At 40.5% G+C, this 14,719-nt stretch overlaps 1 protein-coding gene across 2 annotated transcripts in view; it reads left to right on the top strand.

Moving 5' to 3' along the window:
- The first annotated feature begins 498 nt into the window (after positions 1-498).
- gli1 (GLI family zinc finger 1) overlaps positions 499-14,719 on the top strand; it is a 62,505-nt gene continuing 48,284 nt past the window's right edge. The window contains exon 1 of one of the 2 annotated variants that reach the window (XM_052075993.1): positions 499-1,148. The gene's annotated coding sequence lies outside the window, so the exon portion shown is untranslated. The remainder of the gene's footprint in view (positions 1,149-14,719) is intronic. The other variant, XM_052075994.1, reaches the window with a different exon arrangement.

The following is a 14,719-nucleotide window of genomic DNA, read 5'->3' as shown; positions in this document are numbered from 1 at the left end:
GAGAGAGAGAGAGAGAGAGAGAGAGAGAGAGAGAGAGTGTATGTGCATGTGTGAGTTTCATAAGACTAATTTATTTCTTTACATTTCAGTTTTCTTATGTTCATTTATTGTCTTTGTTTCAAATATTAAACCGTTATTGGGGGTTCCATTCATTTTACTGGGTGCAGTTGACCTGGAACGTGAGTAATTTGAGTTACAAGTGTGGTCACGAATTCTTAAATCAAGGCACTGCTGTACATACGGACGAAAAATAATCCAGTTCGACATTGTCAAAAGTCATGATTGCTGATCCAGCTGTGATTGGTTAATCGCTCGACTGTGAGAGTGCGTATTCTACCGAATAATTTGTGACACGCACATAGACGCACATAGACCCACACGCGCACGCGCTCACTTAATTCCAGTCCGCGTTTTGCGGTTGATTCGAAGCAACGTGTGCAGCATCCACACACGCAGTAAACCACACACGTTGAATTTACAACGTTAGAAAACCCAACCTCAAAAAAATCCAGTCACATATTCAAATGACTTATGACAGAAAATGGCTACGTGCCTGATTGAATTCATACTCATGGAAAAAAGTTTGATTGATTATTTTTTTTAAGTAGTCCAACTTATTTAGAAAGTTGTGTGTGGATTTCTACAAGCGCGCATTGGGATGTTTAGAAGAGAAAAGCAGAGAAGCAACATAGTCTTGTATGTCTTTTTCTTTTTCCTCCAAGAAAAACAAAAAGTGAACTTCCTGTTTCGGGGTGGTCCGCAGACTGTGGAGGCATGGAAGGAGGGTGGGAGGGAAGGGGAGACTGAGAGAGAGAGAGAGAGAGAGAGAGAGAGAGAGAGAGAGAGAGAAGGGGGTGCATTACGCATTACGCGTTTGGAGGGGCTGATCGAGGCAACTTGAGGGACTCCCTTGTTGCTGCCGAACATGGACCGCCGACGCTTTTGCTTCCCCTCGGGAAGTCCAACGAAGACGTTGGCCTAAAAGAAAGAAAGAACGAAAAGAAGAAGGGAAAGTTTGAACAAAGAGGATACATCGCGCGTGCGTGGGAGAAACAATCCGGACTTCTCGCATCCGAAAACGCCAAGACAGCAAAAGTGGAACTTGGGAAGCTCTTGCGAGGATTTTGTGAAGTTTGATGCAGGCTCTGGTAAGTGGAGTGACTTTCCTTTTCTGCATCACTTCTTCATATGATGGAGTGCGTTCAATTGCTGCACTTTTGCGGGGGCTGGGGGGGCGGGGGGGGGGGTCCATCAGTGTGAGTGTTTGTCTGTCTGTGTGTGTCCAACAGCTGTTCCTTGTAACCTGAAATACTTGCGGTGCCAATATCATTCCCAAATGTGCCCCCTTCCCTCCCACTTTTTTAACCCCCCCCCCCCCCCCCCCCTTTAAAAACATCACTCCTGCCTGCCCGAAGATGTGCACAATGTCTAGTTTGAAGCCTAACCTGAATTGAAGAGCTTTTTAAAATCTAATCTGTGGACAGATTAGGACCCCCCCCCCCCCCGTCCAAGAGCGTCAACACCGGACTCAATAGAACACTAATTTGTTTACCGCAAAAGTGCCAAACACACACGCACGCACACACGCGTGTGCTGTATGGTGTGTACACATGTAATCGAGATAACTCAATTGGTTTGTGTTCAAATAGCAAGAAAATGCATTCGAGTTGCACATTTCCAAAGTGGAGTCTATTTTAGTACCCCGTAGTAAATATTGTCAAACGGTCGCCACCAAAAAAGATTTTCTGAATTCTAATTTAATTGTTTTTGACCTTTGTCATACAAATGTAAAAAGCAAACAACAACAAAAAGGACAATGCTTAAATCTTTCACCCTTGGAACAGACTGTAACTATCATACAAAAATTAAACAACGATTGGTAAGTCGTTTCACCTGAAGTTGTCCGAGATTTATGTCAAGTGTAAAAACAAGTCCTGCAAAATTCACACGTATCAATTTTTAACATCATACACTAACAATATGACTGCATTCATCCGTTCTTTATGCTAAAGAGTGAAAATATTAAATTACCCGGTCTTAACTTGAACCGCACAGCGTTTTCACCAACTTCAGAGTCCTTAAAAAAAATAAAAGAGCAAGAATTTTAATACTGTGACTGCCATACAAGTGTTAGAACAAGTTGATTGCTGTTTATGCTAAAACGTCAAAACAATAACGCACTCGATGTTAACTTGAGTCACAAGTAATATGCTTGAGTGCCATTTGAACATTTTATACAACTTTAGAGTCTCCAAAAATCCAAACAGGTTCGAACAATGACAGTATCATGCAAATTTAGTGTCCTAAAAAAAGAAAAAAAAGAAAGTAAAAACACTTGACCATCTTGACTGTCATACAAGCGTAGGAACAAATCAACTGTTGTTCATGTTCAAACATCAAAACAAGACTTAACTTGAATGACATAACATGATGGAGGTTGGATCTACAAAGTTGCCAAAAAGTAAAAAAAAAAAAAAAAAAAAAAGAGTGCACCTTCTAATTCTTCACAACCATCTAATTTTAAAAACAAGTTGACCGCTGTTTGCACTATAATGTCAAAACAATAATGTACTTGCCTAAATTTGAGTCTAAACTTTACATGGCTAATTGATGTTTGAAATTCAGATTTGCCAAAAAGTCAAAAAGACAAACAAAAACAATTTTAAAATGTGGGTGCCATAAATGCAAAAAAATTAATGAACCGCTGTTAGAAGGTCAAAACAATGAATGACTTTGTCTAACCTTGAATGACAAACGTATAATATACCGTACCTGACATTTTGGAACTACTATTTTTTTAAAGTCAGAGTCCCCAAAAAGCCATAAAAACCATTTTATCGTTATTGTGTAAAAACAAGGCACAGTTTTGACTAAAATGTCAAAATAAATAAAATACTCAATCTTAAATTGTCCAACATAGTACTTAGTACTTAGTACTAAGTACAGAGTACGTAGTACTCCTGATGGAGGTTTGAAGTAAGACATTTTGTTCAACTTTGGAGCCCCAAAAAGCCAAATCAAAACATTTTCAACATTCCTAACAGCCATAAAAGTATACAAACAAAGTCAACCGCCATCACAATAAAATGCCACAACAACAAACTCACCCATAACTTTGAAGACGCTGAGTTAAAGAATGCGCGCATAAAGACTCATTTCACATTCCTTTCTTTTGCTGCATTTGTCATTTCAGCTGTATTGTATAAAGCAGCGACGACAGAACCGTCCATTTCTGGTTCGATGGTTGTCACATATTTTTTGCTTCCCATTCTGTTTTGTGGTGGCATCACAAAAACATCCAACCATCCATTTCTTAATCTGTTTTTTCCTTCCGAGGGTTGCGGCTGACTTTGGTCACTCGGTGTACATCCTGAACCAGTTGCCAGCCAATTGCAGGGCACACATAGATGAACATTCACAATCACACCAAGGGACAATTTTAGAGTGTTGAATCAACCTGCCATGAATGCTTTTCGAATGTGAGAGTAAACAGAAGTCCCTGGAGAAAATCCACGCAGGCATGGGGAGAACATGCAAACTCCACATCGGAAGGCCAGAGCCGGAATCGAACCCTGCACCTCTACACTGTGAGGTGGACTCGCTAACCAGTCGACTACCGTGCCTCCCATCATAAAAACAGCAACCCCCCATTCCCCGAAAAAAAAAAAAAAAAAAAAACTTGGACAAGCGTTTTTTGTATGCATTGATGCATTATATGATGTGACGTGTGGACTCCCAGTGACTATGAAAGCCAGGATTGCGGAGGCTCCCCATACAATAATGTCACATGGTCTGACTTTTTACAAATCTACAAAACGATGCTGGCAGTCAACGAAAACACATGTTGCTACAGAAATAGAACGTGGGTGATAATCATGAGGAAAGTGTGGATCATTTCAAAGGGTAGGCACACTACCACTGGACCGGTGAGGCGCAGGCTGCCTGTATATTTTTACAAGGTCTTCTATTTTATCCACTGGTCCTGAATTCTGCATAAATATGGTCAGGTAATGTTCTAAAACACAATGGACGTGTACCGTCCGTCTGTACTTGATCGCGAACACGGAAGTGGATTTCTTGCATGCGAGCTGTCAAGGCGGCGGCAGCTGCATATATCCCTTGCTGGCTCTGCATCTGTCCCTCCTCTCTCTCGCCCTACGCAGGATGATTGTCATTGGCTGGTTTTAATTGTCGATCAACGTAAAATTCAAAAGGAGGAATGCGGTGAGATTCACATGCAACACAAGCGTGGCAAGATCATGTGACTGATATCATCCTCATTTCGATGTCTTGAATGTTCATATCTGGATTTCGATACTATAAAGATGCCCTACATCGGTTGAGAATTGGATTTGCAGTGAAACGAGCAAGATGTGTTTCAACTACAGACATTGAAGGTATTTATATCCAAAACATGCAAACTGTGTCGGAATTGTATCAGTTTGTGGATATGCCTCCCAATTTTTAATGTTGGGGGGCCTACTTGCTGCATGCTAGCATCGCATATCCTTGAGTTAACCAAAGTTCCCATCATAATCAATTTTGTGCACCAGATATCTTGCATTGGAAATTTAAAGGCTCAGTCATTTGGAATCAAACCGCTGAATTCTACAAAGCAGGATGCACACCACTGCAATATGATTGGCTGTCGGGTCGCTGTACAATACGATGACTGCCTAGGCAGCAAAAATAGTCAGCAGCATCAATTGATTGACATCGTAGGGAACAACTACGGAACATTTGAAGTTTACTTTTTGTCCTTTCGCTTCAAGGTCGAGGGGGCAGGTTTAGGGAACTGTATGGAGGGTGCACTCGTCATTAGGCCAAATGTGAAAAGATAATGGGGGGGCTTCTTCTTGCCCCTCCAACCCCCTTAACACTCCCCCAGCTCTTTATCAAGTGCTTTAAGGCCAAAAGGCTCCTTAATGGGAACTTGTTTTAAACAAATAGAGCACACACAGGAAAGAGCCGTCTTCCTAATAGGAGAAAGAAGCCTCCACTCTGCTTTTATCAAACGCCAAGATAAGTTGCTTATCAGCATACAGAGCACTGATTGGAGGGTTCGCGTGTGCGTGGAAGGTAGAGGAGGTTATCACCGAGGGTGTGTTGATCACGAGACATGGGATGCAGACGGCCACAAGCTGTGTGTTTTTGTCCAGATTCCATTCTGGGCCAAAGCATGTGTCACGTGATGCCTGCAAACGTGCACCCCACACCGACATGATTCTTCCTCCAACCTTGTAGAGAGAGAGATAGAGAGTGAGAGAGAGTGGGACCACCCTCACTGGGATCACAGCCCCTCAATCAGGCCCTTTCACACCCCGTGAACCTGAAACAATTAGGCTTTAATAGCAGCTGTCTTTCCCTTCAAAGAAGTATGCCCGGACAGAAGCGGGGAGGCGACGATGTTGATGCTCTGGATGCTCCGCAAGCTCGCCTTTATTCCCGGCGTGCGGTTTTCTTAACTCGCTGTCATTGTGACAGAAAAGTTGTTTTTTTGTCAGAGGTGGTTCTTAAAGATCCTGTAAACTCGATTCAAAGACTTTTTAAAATACATTATACAGTGGAACCTTGATTCAAAGTTTTTGACTAAAACTGAATCAAATAAAAAGGAAAGCAATGTCTGCCTTTCATATACAATTAATTAATCCCTTCCAGGGTTTCATAAATATCAACAAAAAATACATTCAATAGCGAATAACTAGAATTTCACCGATAGAAAACACCCTTAGCAGCCTTGCCTTAAGGGGTTGCACCCCTTAACCCAGAAACGTCTGAGCAAACTGCACTTAAATTCAGCTGACAAAATAAGAGGTTAACAGAAATACACACGAAGGAAACACCGTGACAGGGCACATCCAAATGAGTATATCAACCGGAAAATAGATGATACGTCCATGATGCAATGCGGCATGATGAGAGGTTCACAAACCCTACGAGAAATCACTCAATAAAGTTACATGTGTGCATGAGATGCTTGATGATGGCGCTGGATTCCAAGTACTTAGTGGACAAATGAATTGTCCTTAAATTGTATCGCACCACATGTATCCGGATATCAAATCATCTTTTCTTGTAGAGATATGACTAAACAGTACTGATTTTTAAAAAGCTGGCCTATCCCTCTTACGTAGTAGCCCTCCCTGAATCGTCTATACTTCACAATTGGGATTGGGAAGTAGGATGAACACTTGGGAAAATTGGAAGTAAACACTGTGTGACTTGACGCAAAGCAAGCTGTTGATTGTATCTCATTACAGTACATGTGCTGCTTTAATTCAAGCGTGCGCCTCAAGCAATGTTTGAATATGTGTGGGGGGAAGGGGGGCTGGTAACTGCTGGTGTGTGTGGTTGACATTACACATATATTTTAAAGCAGACTTCAGGTGCCACGTTCCTCAGACTTGCTTGGATCTAGCAGAGAAACATCCGTTAGCAGCGTTTATTTTCTTCCTCCCGCGTGATTGGATTTCTGCCTTGACTATAGAGCAAAGTGCCGCACAAGAATTTAGTAGGAAATTCCACCCCCCAAAAATTCAACACTCTGAACAAAAAAAGTGAGTGGTGTTGTAACACGAGAGAGACCTGCTTGGAGCAAACATATTACATTTAGACACACGATCATAGTCCGCCAATATTTCAAAGCACTTGGGGTTCGTGGGTTGAAATTAGAGCATTGGACTTCCCTCTTAAATCACGACTGTACTACCAGTTTAAAACCAAAGAAGATTTTGTTTTACATCATCCGTGAAGTGGGGTAACTCAATTATTGCCATTTCGTGAGTTTTGTCTTTGCTGCTCAATGACCGGCACTAAATGTTTAGTGCAACAGTGGTCTAAATCCAAAATGGCTTTCAAATCTATCATAATAACATTAATTTCTATTATGAAGTAACCTGCAGATGCACTGGCACCCAAAATGAAAAAGAGTCTCATTTACCTCAAGCACTAGTTACTTTCTGAGTCTTCGAGCAATCTCTGAACCCCACTTTCTGAGCGGTGAAGCGGGATACTTGAAAATGGTAGTTGGCCCAGTATTGCAGTGATGACTCAGGAAAAGTACAGAGTGCATAAATGACTGCTAAAAGCTTTGAGTTGAACTAAACCTTGATGTTGTCATACTAAAGACATGCCTTTTAACAATTAATTTGACAAAAATAAAATTAGCCCAGTCTAATTCTCAGCGACTGTTCTGTCAGAATACAAATTTAACAGGGCTGCTACATTTTACCACACCGAAATGCCAGCATAGGAAGGCAAACAGGATCGCTCACACCACCCGAGTCTCGCCATGGACCCTTGCCGACCAACGAGCCTGTTATCTGAGAGGAGAAAACATCATTGACTTGGCAGCTTTCCTCGACATGTTCCCTTCTTTTAATGTACACCCGGTGTACAGTATCACGTTAGCACTCCATGGCGCAGACGTTGGGGATGTGCCTCACAGATGTATGCTACAATTGTACAATTGTCACAATTATATGACAAATCATCTTTTGGATGGAAATACATTAATCAATTTCAGCCCCCCCCGACAAAAGACAAAAAGTGAGGAGGAAAACAGCACTCCGTAGTACTGTATTTCATAAATACATAAAGTAATGGCATTACAACACTGAAATAAAACTAATAAAGCCATTTCTCTCACACTGCATCACTGAATTGCCATTGCGCTGGTCTTTCTGCTGTGCCCACCTTGACCACATGGAGACAGTATAAGTCAGATACATATACACACACATTGAGGCATCTTATCTCCTTATCAGTACAACAATATTAGTCATTCTTTGCAGAAGATAAAGAATATATAAGACTGAGTACTGTTATATTGTCTGTCTGCACGCGTCGCTGCAACGTAGTATGTGTCCAATTCTGAAGAGGTTATAGCACCGCAATGTACATACTATTTAGCGTTACCATCAAATCAGGCTCAGCTATGTGGTTGTTTTAAATGTAATTAAAATTGTAATTTCATTTAATTTAAAATTATCTGTTTTCTATTTAGTTTAAAATTAAACTTTAACATTTTTATGTTTTCGTACCCCCCCATTTAAAAATATTTATGCAATATTGTGATCTTTTCCTCTTGTTTGGAAGACATTTTTGTTTTGTACTTAACAAAATTACGTAGTTTTTTTGCGTAGAAACTGGCAACGTTCCAATAATAAGATTTAAAAATCTATATAGCTGAATTGGATTGTAATTACATTTTTTGCAAAAGGATGGATTTTCTAAAACGAGTTGTCTTTTTTTTAACTTAAAATTAGTTTTTCACATTTTTTTCCAGTCATTTTCACCTGGGCATAAATCTGACTGTCTCATCGTTTTGAGTTAATTTCTTCTTTTTTATTCATCTAATCTTCAAGTGGCATGCCCGGCTGGCACCATGTCAAGTAGAACCTGCCATAACAGGAAATCTTGGCACGTGTGACTTACAACCGCCGTCACCGATACACCCACACATCAGCCAGCCACAGGTCAAGCGTCCTCAGATTTACAACCGCGCCACGTTCAGACAGACGCCCATTCTGCAGACTTTTACCAGCGTCAAGGCTCCACGCAGAATGTCACGGACCTGCCTGGAGGATTCCACGGAAAACTTGACACCTTGACATGATGTGCCAGTGATTTAAAACGTTCTTCGGGGTTGATGGTCACCACTCAGATTTCTGTTTTGACATGAATTAGGGTTTATGTTGGACTCAGGGAATGCCTGAAATTATGTTTTTTGCAAGATTACATACAATTTGAGGAAATCTCAATGGAAGGGGAACTGCAGGAATCAGACGTAGATGTCCAAAACTGAAATTGGGCATGCATGTCTATTATAACAGGATTTACAAAGAATTCTCAAGGGTGGAGTTCCTGCAATTTTCTTCAAGTTAAATTTAAGACTTTTTAAGACTAGAATTAAAAAAGAAAAACGACAACGTAATATCTATTTCACAGTCATATTGGCAGAGAAAAACTAAATCCATGAATTTATATTCATTCATTTCTCGAATGTGGAAATACAGAATATCTGCATAATAGAATAGAGCATGGTGAGTTGGGTACCCACATCATGACACCACAGAGACCAAGTAGAGATGTGGAGAAAAAAAAGTGTGTGTATATATATATATATATATATATATATATATATATATATATATACGGTGACAACAATGATGTTATAATGTGCTTCATAAGACTTAAGTAAGAAATTGTATGAGAAATTAAGCATGTAACTAGATGATGACGCTAAATCTGAATATTTGCCGAGTGGTTGCTGTTCCTAAAATCTTTTATTAAAAATGAAAATTAGAGCATTAATTTCACTTTTTTTTAACAAGCTTCTTAGAGAAGCCATCAAAATACACAAGTTTTTGTAGGAAGTTATACGAAACAACAGTTAAAATAACATGCTTTCGTGTAAGATGGATGGTGACAGCGATGCTAACGGCATGAACAGTGTGAGCAATATGCTTCTCAAAAATTCAGCTGGAATATGGACAGAAAAAGAAAGGTATTTTAGAGGGTCGAAAGACGCTTAGTATCCCCCCGCCCCCCGGACAGTTAGTAAAAAGAAATTACCCCCCCCCCTCCCCACCCAGCAGAGGTTTTACCTATCTGCATAAAAATTGGTGGACATGTGTTGTAACAGCATGCACAAAGAAGTCTGAAGATCCCATCTGTAAAATTGAACAGGAAGTCGACCATTTTTGGCCAAAGTTCGGGATTTGGCGTGCTTTCCAGGGCTTGTACTCCTTTTAGGGGACTATCCCAAATGAGTCACATTCTGAAACAGGTACCTTAGACAGATTGGTAACTACAAGCTTTTTTGCTGACATCATCAAGGTTTTTGAGGATTTTAGGGCTTTGCCGTGAAAGTGTGGGCGTGAGGGCCCATCTTCTTTGTCGACAATTTTTTTTGAGTAAAAAGAAATACTATGATTGGCACAGGATGACACAAAACTTTCCATTTGTACTAAGCGTGGTATGTTTTGGAAAGGGAAGAAGCATTTGACAGTGAGAGTGAGATGCATGTTGTTTTAAATGTGCAGCCGCTCCAGTGTACGCCCATGGGCCGCTGCCACTGCTTCTTCTTGGGTGGGCTGCAGGGAGGGAGGAGAGGAGGGAGGGAAGCCTGACGCCGGAGCCAAAAAGCAAGGGGAAAGTTGCCGACTGCTGGCCTGGCTTCTCGAGGAGCTTGGCTGCTTTTTTTTTCTTCCCCTTGCTGGAACACATTTCCAAGTCAAGCGTTCCTGGCCCCGGCCAGCCGCGCCTGCCTGCCATACACTTGGCTTTGCTTTCTGACGCATGTTGACCAAACATGTTTTTCCGGTGTTGTTTTACCCTACTATCTCTCCCTTTCCCACCTTGTTATATCTTTCACAGTTGGTGTTTAACTGCTTGGATTTGTACTAAAAAATAAAAAAATAAAAAAATAGAGAGAACAGATCAGAACTCCCGGGATCAGACGGGACATCATCCTCTCTCTCTCTTTTTTTTTTTTTGAACCCTCATCTAGAGTTGATGACATGAAAGAACACCAAATAGCAATGACAGTCGGAGATGGACTAAACTTAATGATGTCAGGAATATTGGACCACGAGTGTGCAGAATTATTAACTTTATATGACATCTTATTTGTTTTTTTTTTTTGCTCAAATAAAACAGAAAAATAAATACTGGATTGCCTCGAAAATACTGTAAATATGTAAACTAAATAAAAAATGTATTAAATTAAAACAAAAACATGAATAGTAAATAACGCTATTGAGGATATAAGTGGATTAGAAAATGGATGGATCTATGAATTTTTCCATGTACCGCCTGCAATGTGTTTGTGTACCCCTGTTGGGAAACACCAATAAATACGGTTAAATGGCTAGCAAGCAAGAAGCTAATGTAGCATTTCTATCAAGCCAAGCCAATGGAAACTGAACAAGGGTGTAAAAACCTTCTAAAATAAAACTAGTAATAGTTCCAAGAATTGCTCATTCACCTACTTGACTGATACATAAAACTGTACTTGTTGTACAAAAGTGAGAACCACATGGTAGCTAATCAGTCAATGGTTATTTCCCAAGAAGCTAATACAGCAGTCTATATCTTTACATGATGCTCGTCGAACAGCTCAGCTGGACTCGGGTGCAGAGCAATGGTCGAAGGATGTCTAAATCAAACTACTTTGAAAAATAGGAAGTAGAAGCATATCAAATTAAAAGCTGAAAAAAAGACCTAAAACAAACAACTTCTGCTTGGTCAGTCCAACGACTAACATATAAAACTACCATTTGTTTACCAGTGACAAGCAGTCAACCAATCAGCGGCTAGCTGGGGAGAGGCTAATGTTCAAGTCCACAAATTCGGACTCAAATACATGTAACCAGTTACAGTTACATCGAAATCAAACTCATTTGTTCACAAAAAAGTTGATCAACTCCAAAATAATGTGGTTGAAAAACAAAACCTTGAAACTAACCAAAACAAAAGTTAAGATATTGTTCACTCATGAACACCCTCTGCTTGTTCATCCGCACAACTGACACACAGACCTTTACTTTTTGTTTACGGCTGACAGCTAAGCAGTCGGCAAATAGCTCGTGAGAAGCTAACGAAGCAGTTTGTTTTTTCCGTGCTCTTAATCATCAAATAGCACAAACAGACGGAAGAGAGGAAGTCTAAATTGAAGTTTTGTGTTCACAAAAAAATTGCGAGACCCCACCCAGGAGCCCTATCAAGCTAACGAGAATACTTCTTCATCTTCTCTGTGTGATTGGCGAGCAGTCAAGAAAATATTCAAATCAAGTCCTCAGTTCACAAAACTTTGGTCAGTACTTCTGCTACAACCCCCCTCACCCCTCCCCCCCCAAAAAAACAAATCAGCACCTATGACATAGTTAGTCAGTTCACCAACTTGTTATCAAGCAACCTAAAAGGCTCTTGACCTCGTTTTGGTGATTATTCGTTGTAAATTCCAAATTCTGATATTCTCAAACACTCTTTTCCCATAAAAGTTACACGACAGACCAGCGTTTCCTCCTCCTCAGTCTGCCATCTTGTGCGTCTGGCTGCTAATTGACTCTGAAAGTATTATGATTATTGGGAGGCTTGTAAATCACGCGGCCTTTATTTACAAGAGAAGGAATAAAAAGGCCGAAGTGGGCCGAGCACCGGTGCTGACCCCACTGTAAGTGATCGCGGAAAATGAATGCAGGTGTTGCTTTGGAGTGAGAGAGGGGCCGGGGGTCGGAGGCAGGCTTTGGGGGACATCTGGTCCCGTTTACAAAAAACTGCAGACCACTCCCCGATTACATAATTGTGCCTATGAATGCCACTGAGGAGGGCCCTCATTTCCTGTTTGCCAAAGATGCCAGTAAAGACGTCTTCTTCATTTGATTACATGTGATTAAACATAAAACACAAACACATTATTTATAGCTACTCGCTGTCTTGGTGCCGCCATATTGAATGTGGCAAAGTGACAGAATTGTGGCCTCATTCCGGTCCAGCTTGGAGACTTTTCCAATGTGATCTACAACCGATACAACTCAAAAAATATATGTAAAAATGATCAAGTGGGGAAGTAAAAATAAACAGGCAGGACAATGTGGTCGCACAAGTGTGCACACCGTCTTACGAATGAAGAACTGACTGTGTTTGGATCAGAATTCAAACTCATGTTAAATGGGAGTCAGTACACACCTGTCACTGATGTAGTTCAGGTAGTTGGCTTTTCTTACATATTGTTAATCATATCTCACAGCTCAAGTTATTGTTCATCGAAAGCTTCATTTGAAATGATTTTGACGGATTTGGAACTCATTTTTTATTCCTCCCAAGCCTGGCATTTGAACAGGACTGTGCAGACTATTTCGTATCCTCATGTACATAGTTACATATGTTGGTCTTGGTGCCCATCTGTTCGCCAAATATATTAGTGTGTATGTTTATGGGTAAAAATGAAGCATTAACTTGGTGCAGTTGGTCACTTTTATGAAGTTCAGTCAACTGACTTGTATTAGTTTAGATCCGACACATGCAATATGGTGGACGCGTTGATGTATCGCAGCAACCAATTCGAGGTTTCGGTCTAGTTATATTTGATGTAAATGGCAAATCACAGCGGCCTCTTTTTAACCGATCGTGGCGTTGTTGCTGGCCACACATAAAGCTTCCCCGCGGGTCGTCTTTGCAGGAATACTTCGTACGTGTTGTGACTGGATGGACGCAGGTGTGACGGCCGCGGTGGGTTTCATACGGTTGCCGCTGCCGCACCGCTGAGGAGAGCTAGTGTGCTTATGGAATGTAAGGGATAGCGGTGTGTGTGAGGGTGGGAGGTGGTTTAAACCAAACCTGGAACGGCCCTCAGAAGAGCGCATACCTCTGCCAAGTCCCCTAAGATATGAATTTTCTTTCAGAGGTATGCTCCTCCCCCATGTATGTAAATTGATTTCTAATGAAATCGTTCAAAACTGCCCATCATGTGGCCAAAGAAAACCCATGATAGGTGCATGAAGTTGTTTTGTGTGATAAATATTGATTGTGAACATCACAGTATTACATTTTGCATAATCTTGCTCTCTTCCATCCTGATATGATGAAACTTTCTCAGTGTCACTAATAATCTCAAAGTATTACATAAAAAAAAAATACACATTTACTCCTGTACCTAAACTGATTGGCTTCGTCTTTTGGCTACGTCACAGCCTTCAACAATTTTTTTTAACTTCAGTCATCTTATGGCATAATCATACTTCCTTGATTTCCCCGATGACAGTTCAGTGTTAACTCACATGAAAACAGTCCCCACCACGGCTTCTTCTTTAGCTCATTTGCCTTTTTCAAGTTTTATAGAATACGTTTCGGTACGTTTCATGCTAACGAAGTTTACTAATCTAAAACTTTGTAAAAAATCTCTAAATTGACAGAAATTGTACTTTATACTTTCAGCGAATTTGAATTGCTTCTTCCTTCTTCCAGCCCTCAATTCCTCCATAAAGTTTAGAGACAACTGATAAAGTAGCTTCTGTGTAATCCTGCTTCATTAACATGATAAGAAGAAACTACCCCGGTGTTGCTCATAAACTCACAACGTTCACAAAAGTATCAAACAAAGTCTGTATTTATGGTCTCTTCATTGGCCCATGCCACAAGGTTTTGTGGAAATTGATGATTTCGTTTTTGCGCAGTCCAGCTCACTAACATTATAAAAGAAAACTTCCTTGGTCAAGTCAAGTCAAGTCAACAGTATTTATAGAGCACTTTCAAACAGCCATCGCGGCATACAAAGTGCTGTACATGGAGCAATTTAACATGCACAATAAACAGTAAGACAAATCGGTAATAAAGGCGGTAGAAAGCACCAAACAGTAAAATCAAGAACAAATCTAAGTCATGCTGAGTCGAATGCCAAAAAAAAAATGGTGTCACGAACGATATTGTAATCTTAAAAAAGTGAGAACAAATTAGAGAACTAAAGAACTAAACTGAAATTTAATTACCATTCATGCTTCAGTGTTCAACAAAGGGATTGCAGAGAGTTGCTGTTGCGTAATCCTGCCCCTTAACATGAGACAAAATGTCTTTAGTGTCCCGAATAAGATTGCAAAATTGAGGATCTGCATTTTTGCTGAGATTTAATCACCTTTAACCCTTTCTTTCACCCTGTAAAATCATAACATTATTGGCTTTCCACTGTAGTAACCACTGTCCCTGAAAGGTTTCATGC

Source organism: Hippocampus zosterae, chromosome 9 (assembly GCF_025434085.1).
Source record: "Hippocampus zosterae strain Florida chromosome 9, ASM2543408v3, whole genome shotgun sequence".
In the NCBI taxonomy this organism is placed as follows: domain Eukaryota; kingdom Metazoa; phylum Chordata; class Actinopteri; order Syngnathiformes; family Syngnathidae; genus Hippocampus; species Hippocampus zosterae.
This window is presented reverse-complemented; position numbering and strand designations above follow the sequence as displayed.